This window comes from Triticum urartu, chromosome 5 (genome assembly GCF_003073215.2).
Source record: "Triticum urartu cultivar G1812 chromosome 5, Tu2.1, whole genome shotgun sequence".
NCBI classification, from domain to species: Eukaryota; Viridiplantae; Streptophyta; class Magnoliopsida; order Poales; family Poaceae; genus Triticum; species Triticum urartu.
Genome location: NC_053026.1, coordinates 50,196,100 through 50,206,082, shown reverse-complemented (window position 1 = coordinate 50,206,082; position 9,983 = coordinate 50,196,100).

The following is a 9,983-nucleotide window of genomic DNA, read 5'->3' as shown; positions in this document are numbered from 1 at the left end:
TTTGAGAGGTGCTAGATATAGGAATTCCGTAGCCGATCAACGGTTGGATCTTCCAAAGGACGTCCGAGCTAGAAGCTGGACACCACGCCATAAACTCATCCAGATTCCCGTCCAGATTTGACAGGGCTCCGGTATATCGTGGATTGCCAGAGATTCCTCCATCAGAACTCGACGAAATTTTCCAGGGTTGTTGTAGACTCGATTCCGCACAATTCCACTAAAGCGATCGTTTAAAATGACACTTGAGGAGGCGGTGGCGGCGGACACAAGTTTGCTGTCTAGAAAAACAGCATGGTCGCCCGAGGGCAATGTTGACGTTGAGCCCCCGGGCTCCCTGGATGATTCCTCCATGATCTTGATAGAGATCGGAGTTGGTGTTTATAAAGTCTCTCATCCGAACATGACGATCGAAGGTAGGGGGCAGTCCTTAGTCAAACCAAGGTGACCAGTCGAGCTGGTGACGAAGATGCCGAAGTCGCAGTTGATCTGCAGGCGAGCCATCAACCTTTTGCCGAACACACAGTGGAACTCTCAATGAAAGCACCAATGTCGGTGTCAAAACCGGCGGATCTCGGGTAGGGGGTCCGGAACTGTGCGTCTAGGCCGGATGGTAACAGGAGGCAGGGGACACAAAATTTACCCAGATTCGGGTCCTCTCGATGGAGGTAAAACCCTACGTCCTGCTTGATTAATATTGATGATATGGGTAGTACAAGAGTAGATCTACCACGAGATCAGAGAGGCTAAACCCTAGAAGCTAGCCTATGGTATGATTGTTGTTGTGTATGTATATATGATCTATCGACTAGCCTGGCCCTGGTTTATATAATGCACCAGAGGCCTAGGATAACAAGAGTCCTAACCGAATATGCCGGTGGGGGAGGAGTCCTTGTCTTGATCACCAAGTCTTGTGGAATCTTCCATGTATGCGGCAGCTGTCCGAACTGGCCCATGAGTATACGGCCATGGGGGTCATCGGCCCAATCCAACTGATCGGGAGACGACGTGATGAGTACCCCCTAGTCCAGGACACCGTCAACATCCATCACATCTTTTGACCAAATCCGCCGCATCAGCATGCGCTGTCAACCAGTAAAAACCGTGGTGAAAAGCTTAGCAACCAACGACTTTGAACCGGCGTGATGACCGCAATCCCCTTCATGAATTTCTCGCAAAATCTCACAACCTTCTTGAGGAGAAACGCATCGTTGAATCGCTCCAGAAACACTATAACGATGTAACTCCACGTTGAGTATGGTCATGGACTTGGAACGCCGGATTATCTGTCGGGCCAACGTTTCTTCAACTGGTAACTTGCCCCGGTTCATGTAATCTAGATATGGGATCGTCCAATCCGGTATGGCATGCAAAGCTGCCATCAATTGAGCCTCCGGATTAGGAACAACCAAATCTTCTTCGGATGGTATTTTGACTGACGGATTGTGCAACACATCAAGAAAGACATTGGGCGGAACCGGTTTACATTGGGAACCAAGACAACTTAAAGCGTCCGCCGCTTCATTCTTCCGCCGGTCTATATGGTCCACCTGATAACCTTTAAAGTGACCAGCCACTGTGTCCAACTCTCGCCGATATGCAGTCATGAGTGGGTCCTTAGAATCCCAAGTGCCAGACACTTGTTGAGCCACTAGATCTGAATCGCCGAAGCACTTAACCCGGCTCAAATTCATCTCTTTAGCCATCCAAAGACCGTGGAGTAAAGCCTCATATTCAACTGCATTGTTAGTACAAGGGAATATTAAACGGAGGACATAACAAAACTTATCACCTCATGGGGAGGTTAATATGACTCTAGCCCCCGAACCCTCTAGCTGTCTGGACCCATCAAAATGAATAGTCCAATATGTAAATCTGGTTTCTCCTCAGGTGCCTGTAACTCCATCCAATCGTTGATGAAATCTACGAGTGCCCGGGACTTGATCGCCGTGCGGGGTATATATCTGAGCCCGTGGGGTCCAAGCTCAATGGCCCACTTGGCAATCCAGCCAGTTGCCTCTCTGTTTTGAATGATGTCACCCAGAGGAGCTGAACTGAGTACTGTGATAGGATGGCCCTGAAAATAGTGCTTGAGCTTCCGGCTTGCCATAAACACCCCATACACCAGTTTCTGCCAATGCAGATACCTCTGCTTTGACTCAATGAGCACCTCACTGATGTAATAAACCGACCGTTGAACCGGATACTCTTTGCCAGGCTCTTTGCGCTCTACCACAATGGCTACGCTGACAGCCCGGGCATTAGCAGCCACATATAAAAATAAGGGCTCTTTATCGATCGGTGCTGCCAGTATGGGCGGTTCCACGAGCTGTTTCTTCAGATCTTCAAATGCCTTATCAGCTGCTTCACTCCAGACAAAGTTATCCATTTTCTTGAGCATCTGATATAAGGGAAATGGCCTTCTCTCCAAGGCGGCTGACAAACCGGCTCAAGGCTGTAATCCGGCCAGCCAGACGTTGCACATCGTTAATACATGCCGGTTTAGCCAAGGACGTGATCGCTGCAATCTTTTCCGGATTAGCCTCAATGCCTCTGTTTGAAACCAGAAAGCCTAAGAGCTTGCCTGCCGGGACACCGAAAACACACTTCTCCGGATTGAGCATCATCTTGTAGACCCGGAGATTGTCAAAAGTTTCCCGTAGATCATCTATCAACGTCTCCTCCTTTCTGGATTTGACCATAATATCATCTACATACGCATGGACATTGCGCCCAATTTGCTTATGAAGGCAATTCTGAACACATCGCTGGTAAGTTGCCTGGGCGCTCTTGAGTCCAAAGGGCATGGAAACATAGTAGAAGGCTCCAAAGGGAGTTATAAAGGCTGTCTTCTCCTGGTCCTTAACTGCCATTTTGATCTGATGATAACCAGAGTAAACATCCAAAAAACACAAACGGTCAAAACCCGTCGTAGCATCAATTATCTGATCAATGCGAGGGAGAGGAAAGGGGTCTGCAGGGCAAGCCTTGTTTAAATCTGTGTAGTCCACACACATGCGCCAAGTGCCGTTTTTCTTAAGAACCAGCACCGGATTGGCTAACCACTCGGGATGAAAAACTTCAACAATAAACCCAGCAGCCAACAAACGGGCGACCTCTTCACCTATCGCCTTGCGCCTTTCCTCGTTGAAGCGACGGAGGAACTGTCGGACCGGTTTGAATTTCGGATCAATGTTGAGTGTGTGCTCAACGAGTTCTCTTGGTACACCTGGCATGTCAGAAGGTTTCCATGCAAAGATGTCCCGATTCTCATGGATGAACTCGATGAGCGTGCTTTCCTATTTGGGATCCAGGTTAGCGCTGATGCTGAACTGTTTGGATGAATCGCCAGGGACATACTCAACCATCTTAGTGTCTGTAGCTGATTTGAACTTCAATGATGGATCATGTTCCGTGGTTGGCTTTTTTAAGGAGGTCATGTCTGCCGGATCAACCTGCTCCTTATAGAATGTTAACTCCTCCGTGGCACAAACCGACTCAGCATAAGCCGCATCGCCTTCTTCACACTCCAAAGCAATCTTTCTACTTCCATGTACTGTGATAGTCCCCTAATGACCTGGCATTTTAAGTTGTAGGTAAACATAACATGGCCTTGCCATAAACTTAGCATAAACCGGCCGCCCAAACAGAGCGTGGTACGGACTTTTGATCTTCACCACCTCAAATGTCACTGTTTCTGACCTTGAATCCTAGTCATCTCTAAAAGCTACCTCCAAAGCTATCTTACCAACAGGATATGCAGACTTACCAGGCACCACACCATGAAATACCGTATTCGACGGTTTAAAATCCTTATCTATCAACCCCATACGGCGGAATGTATCATAATACAAAATATTGATACTACTTCCCCCATCCATGAGTACTTTAGTGAACTTGTATCCCCCAACTTGAGGGGCTACCACCAAGGCCAAATGACCTGGATTATCAACCCGGGGCGGATGATCCTCTCTGCTCCACAAAATAGGTTGCTCCGACCAACGTAAATACTGAGGTACTGCCGGCTCAACAGAGTTGACTACCCTTTTGTGAAGCTTCTGATCACGTTTGCACAAACTAGTAGTGAAGACATGATATTGCCCACTGTTCAGCTGTTTGGGATTACTCTGATAACCCGACTGCTGCTGCTGCTGATTCCCCTGATGGTTGTAACCTCCCTGGTTGCCTTGGTGTCCTTGATTGACGTGTCCGGTTTGATTGCCTGGAAACCCTGAACCGGAACCACCGCCTCCGTAACCCGGCCTGTGGAAACCTCCTCCTGAACCGCCGGGCGGGCCGTTGTCATATTGAAACATATTGGAATTCTTGAAATCCCGCATGGTATAACAATCTCTCCAGAGATGTGATGCCGGTTTCTCCTTTGATCCATGCTTTGGACAGGGCTGATTTAACAAACGCTCCAAATTGTTGCCTGGACCTCCACCCCTCTGGGGCTTCTTGCCTTTACGGCGCTGGCCATTCTCCTGTGCGTTGGTATTTGCGACAAAGTCCAAACCACTGTCGGCCTTGCGCTTACCAGTGTTTCCATGGCCTGCCGGATTGTGTTGTTGGCCTTTGGTATTGCCGGTCTTCTTACCCTTCTCCGGTTTGTCCTCCTTTGAATCCGGATCCTTGGTATTATCTGAATCGGCGTATTTAACCAAAGCAGCCATGAGTGTTGACATGTTGTTGCAGTGACGTTTGAGCCTTCCCAACTTCTGTTTCAACGGTTTGAAACCGCAATTACCCTCTAGCGTTAGCACTGCGGTGTCTGCGTTGATACGATCTGATGAATGCAAAATTGCCGAGACCCGTTTGACCCAATGGGTCGTGGACTCCCCTTCCTCTTGGACACAAGCGGCCAGATCTACAATTGACATCGGCTGCTTACACGTATCCTTGAAGTTTTGGATAAACCGGTGCTTCAATTCGTCCCATGATCCAATAGAGTTGATCGGCAATCTCTTCAACCAAGTGCGAGCGGTTCCTTCCAACATCATGGTGAAATATTTAGCACACACTGCCTCGTCCACATCTAACATCTCCATTGCCATCTCATAGCTCTCCACCCACGCCTTTGGCTGCAAATCGGCGGTATAATTCAGTACCTTACGAGGTCCCTTGAAATCCTTGGGTAGTCGCACATTACGCAAAGCAGGAGATAAACACGGTACCCCTAAGGAACTGAACATCGCCCCTGGCTCCACGGAAACAGTGGGGTGAACCGGAGTGTGCTGCCGTGGCTCGTGTCCGGCTGTCAACTCGGCCTCTCGACATGCGCGGCCATGATCCACAACATCTTGTGCATTAGCACCTCCCGCAGCCGGGTTGTTCCCTCGTGGCGAATTTCGGCGGCGTGCACTACTGGACATGGCCGGTTCGTCTTCCACGTGTCTGCTATAACTCCGGCTTGGACGGGGAGTGGAGTGAATCCTCTCACGGCTGTGTGAATATGCTTGCTGTTGATTTAGCACCGTCTGAAGGAGATCCCTGGCGCGATGTGCTTCCACTGCCACTAGTGACTCGCCGTCGGTTGGGAGGGCCGCCAGGCGTGATGCAGCGGCCACAATGTTGTCCAACGGGTTGGAATAATGCCCGGGCGGCGTCGATGGTACAATGTTGTTCCGGCGAGGCAGGTCCGTCGTGTGCGGCTGAACCGGCGCTCCTGCTCCCGGCACCCCCGCTTGGTTACCAGCTCCTGCGCCTGGCGTGTTGAAAAGATTCTGCAGCTCATAAACCGACGAGAGACGTGATCGGTACCTTCTTCTCATGACTTCCTCTGAAGCATTCTGATCAAGTCCAATCCGGTAAGCCTGTGCTTCCAACTCGGCCCGCTCCGTAGCCATCCTGGCGTTCTCTGCTACCAGGTCCCCCTTGGCCTGGGCTATCTGATCTTTCACCTTTGCAATCTCCGCATCGTGCTGATCCCTGGCTGCTGCGTCTACCTCCGCGGACATCAATGTTGCCAGAGCGTCGAACAAATCAGATAAGACTTGGGCCGGAGGTGGCGCCGAGCTTCCTTCCCCTGCTGGTGTGGCCGTTGTTGAACCGGAGAGCATTGCTGCGGTGATAGATGAATGAGGTGCCGATTGTGTGCCGTCCATGAAGATGGCGGCCTGGTTTGGCAGACCGGGGGAATCTGGAATACTATTGCCCTCGGATCCTCCCTCAATCCGGCCGTCCTGCAACTGGTAAAGCGATTCAGTTTCTCCAGAAGACTCGTCATTAGAGCAGACTACGGTTTCTCCTTCGGACACCGGTCCGTCCTCGTGCCCTGATCCATGGATGACACCTACGAAAACATGCCTTGCCTCGGGCTGAACCGGCGAAGGACTTGCGCGCCGAGCCATTTTGATAATGTCGGGGCAGAAGTCCGGCTCGGGGGCCGGTTCGCCGATCTTGCCGATGAAGACGTGAATCCCACCAAAGGGGACCTGGTACCCGTATTCGATTGAATCGACCTCGGGACCCCATCCTGCGTTGTCGATGTAGAGCTTGCCGCGGCGACTCTTCGTCATCCGGCCCACAGCGTATCCCTTAAGTCCATCGAAGCTGCCCTTCAAGAACTCGAAACCATCATGCGATAGCCCCACGGTGGGCGCCAACTGTCATGGGTTTGTCATGGCAGATGTCCTCGTGAAAGGACTTAGTTGTGGAGCCATCGCAACGGGTTAGCTCAAAGGGGTTAAACCGGACAAGGGTGTTGGGGAACGTAGTAATTTCAAAAAATTTCCTATGCACACGCAAGATCATGGTGATGCATAGCAACGAGAGGGGAGAGTATGATCTACGTACCCTTGTAGATCAACAACGGAAGCGTTGACACAACGTAGAGAAAGTAGTCGTACGTCTTCCCGATCCGACCGATCCAAGCACCGTTACTCCGGCACCTCCGAGTTCTTACCACACGTACAGCTCGATGACGATCCCCGGGCTCCGGTCCAGCAAAGCTTCGGGGAGGAGTTCCGTCAGCACGACGGTGTGGTGACGATCTTGATGTTCTACCATCGCAGGGCTTCGCCTAAGCACCGCTATGATATGACCGAGGTGGAATATGGTGGAGGGGGGCACCGCACACGGCTAAGGAAAGATCACGAGGATCAACTTGTGTGTCTATGGGGTGCCCCCTGCCCCCGTATATAAAGGAGTGGAGGAGGGGAGGGCCGGCCCTCTCTATGGCGCGCCCTAGGGGAGTCCTACTCCCACCAGGAGTAGGATTCCCCCTTTCCTAGTCCAACTAGGAGTCCTTCCATGTATTAGGAGTACGAGTCAAGGCAAGGGAAAAGAGGAGAGAAGGAAGGAGGGGGCACAGCTCTTCCCCCTAGTCCAATTCGGACTAGGCCTTGGGGGGGCGCCCAACCTCTCCTATCTCTTTCCCCTAAAGCCCAATAAGGCCCATATACTCCCCGGCGAATTCCCGTAACTCTCCGGTACTCCGAAAAATACTCGGATCACTCGGAACCTTTCCGATGTCCGAATATAGTCGTCCAATATATCGATTTTTACGTCTCGACCATTTCGAGACTCCTCGTCATGTCCCCGATCTCATCCAGGACTCCGAACTCCTTCGGTACATCAAAAATCATAAACTCATAATATAACTGTCATCGAAACCTTAAGCGTGCGGACCCTATGGTTCGAGAACAATGTAGACATGGCCGAGACACGTCTCCGGTCAATAACCAATAGCGGGACCTAGATGCCCATATTGGCTTCTACATATTCTACGAAGATCTTTATTGGTCAGACCGCATAACAACATACGTTGTTCCCTTTGTCATCGGTATGTTACTTGCCCGAGATTCGATCGTCGGTATCCAATACCTAGTTCAATCTCGTTACCGGCAAGTCTCTTTACTCGTTCCGTAATACATCATCTCACAACTAACTCATTAGTTGCAATGCTTGCAAGGCTTATGTGATGTGCATTACCGAGAGGGCCCAGAGATACCTCTCTGACAATCGGAGTGACAAATCCTAATCTCGAAATACGCCAACCCAACATCTACCTTTGGAGACACCTATAATGCTCCTTTATAATCACCCAGTTACGTTGTGACGTTTGGTAGCACCCAAAGTGTTCCTCCGGCAAACGGGAGTTGCATAATCTCATAGTCATGCAGAAAGCAATAGCAACATACTAAACGATCGGGCGCTAAGCTAATGGAATGGGTCATGTCAATCAGATCATTCAACTAATGATGTGACCTCGTTAATCAAATAACAACTCTTTGTCTATGGTTAGTAAACATAACCATCTTTGATTAACGAGCTAGTCAAGTAGAGGCATACTAGTGACACTCTATTTGTCTATGTATTCACACATGTATTATGTTTCCGGTTAATACAATTCTAGCATGAATAATAAACATTTATCATGATATAAGGAAATAAATAATAACTTTATTATTGCCTCTAGGGCATATTTCCTTCAAAGGGGACACAGGAGTTTATACTAGTTCGGCCCCTTCGATGAAGGTAAAAGCCTACGTCTAGTTGTGATTGGTATTGCTAGGGTTTCGAAGGCCAGGGAGCGAATCCACTTTGTCTGGCTTTCGAGTTGTTGTTGTCCCTCTCTAAACCGCGGCCGGGTCGTCCCTTTATATACATAGATTGATGCCCGCCGGGCTACAGAGTCCCGAAGCCGGTTTATAAACGTATCCGGTTCGGCCTCTCTCTTTCTATCTTACTATACAAGTTACATGACTAGGCCGGTTTACATTTACATACTGTAACTCGCCTTTCGGCCCTCCGTAAAGCGCTAGCATCTTTATGTCTTCATGGGCTTCTAATCTTCAAGGAGTCAACCCGGCTACATAAGGCCGGTTTACCTCCAGTAGTAATATCCCCAACAGGGTGCCATGGGCAATCCCAAGCTTAGTCTCTTGCCACTCCTTGTTCCATAATCCATCATAAGAATTCACCCAAAACTTGAAAACTTCACAACACAAAACTCAAAGAAGAAAACTCGTGAGCTCCGTTAGCGAAAGAAAACAAAAGACCACTTCAAGGTACTGTAATGAACTCATTATTTATTTATATTGGTGTTAAACCTACTGTATTCCAACTTCTCTATGGATTATAAACTATTTTACTAGCCATAGATTCATCAAAATAAGCAAACAACACACGAAAAACAGAATCTGTCAAAAACAGAACAGTATGTAGTAATCTGTAGCTAGCGCAAGATCTGGAACCCCAAAAATTCTAAAATAAATTGCCGGACGTGAGGAATTTATCTATTAATCATATTCAAAAAGAATTAACTAAATATCACTGTTTATATAAAAATGACAGCAGTTCTCGTGAGCGCTAAAGTTTCTGTTTTTTACAGCAAGTTCAACAAGACTTTCCCAAGTCTTCCCAACGGTTCTACTTGGCACAAACACTAATTAAACTTAAAAACACAACCAAAACAGAGGCTAAATAATTTATTTATTACTAAACAGGAGCAAAAAGCAAGGAATAAAAATAAAATTGGGTTGCCTCCCAACAAGCGCTATCGTTTAACGCCCCTAGCTAGGCATAAAAGCGAGGATAGATCTAGGTATTGCCATCTTTGGTAGGCAATCCATAAGTGGCTCTCATGATATTTTCATATGGCAATTTTATTTTATTTCTAGGAAAGTGTTCCATGCCCTTTTTTAATGGAAATTGAAATATAATATTCCTTTCCTTCATATCAATAATCGCACCAACCGTTCTAAGAAAAGGTCTACCAAGAATAATAGGGCAAGAAGGATTGCAATCTATATCAAGAACAATGAAATCTACAGGCACATAATTCCTATTTGCAACAATAAGAACATCATTAATTCTTCCCATAGGTTTCTTAATAGTGGGATCCGCAAGATGCAAGTTTAGAGAGCAATCATCAAAGTTACGGAAATCTAGCAAATCACACAAAATCTTGGGAATAGTAGAGACACTAGCACCCAAATCACACAAAGCATAAAACTCATGATCTTTAATTTTAATTTTAATAG